This window comes from Crocodylus porosus, unplaced genomic scaffold, assembly GCF_001723895.1.
Source record: "Crocodylus porosus isolate Cpor-Errol unplaced genomic scaffold, CroPor_comp1, whole genome shotgun sequence".
NCBI lineage: Eukaryota > Metazoa > Chordata > Crocodylia > Crocodylidae > Crocodylus > Crocodylus porosus.
In genome coordinates this window covers 52,911,660-52,912,035 of record NW_017728931.1, presented here as the reverse complement: position 1 = coordinate 52,912,035, position 376 = coordinate 52,911,660, and positions in this window count along the sequence as shown.

Here is a 376-nt window from a genome sequence, read left to right as displayed (position 1 = left end):
GCCAAGTTCTGCCCTCAGAGCCTGACCCTGCTAGGTTTTCCACACCTTCAACTCCCAAAGGGGATTGATTCCTCCCACACACATACACTGGCAACTGAAAATAATTTCAGTGATGCCCCCCTTGGAGTTACACGGTTGTGAGAGCAGAACTGGTGACTTCCATGGAGTCAGTGAAGACATATACCAGCAGGACTGGGTGCAGAGTCTAGTCATAAACTCCAGCTCAGAGCCTGGGAACTGACTGAGGTTAATTTTGATTTGCTTTTTTTTAAAATCTAATTTTTGTCTTCTTTTAATATATATAGATATATATATATAGATATATATAAAAATAACGTATGTTTCTCTATAGATGGTTTTTGCACCTTTGGGCTTC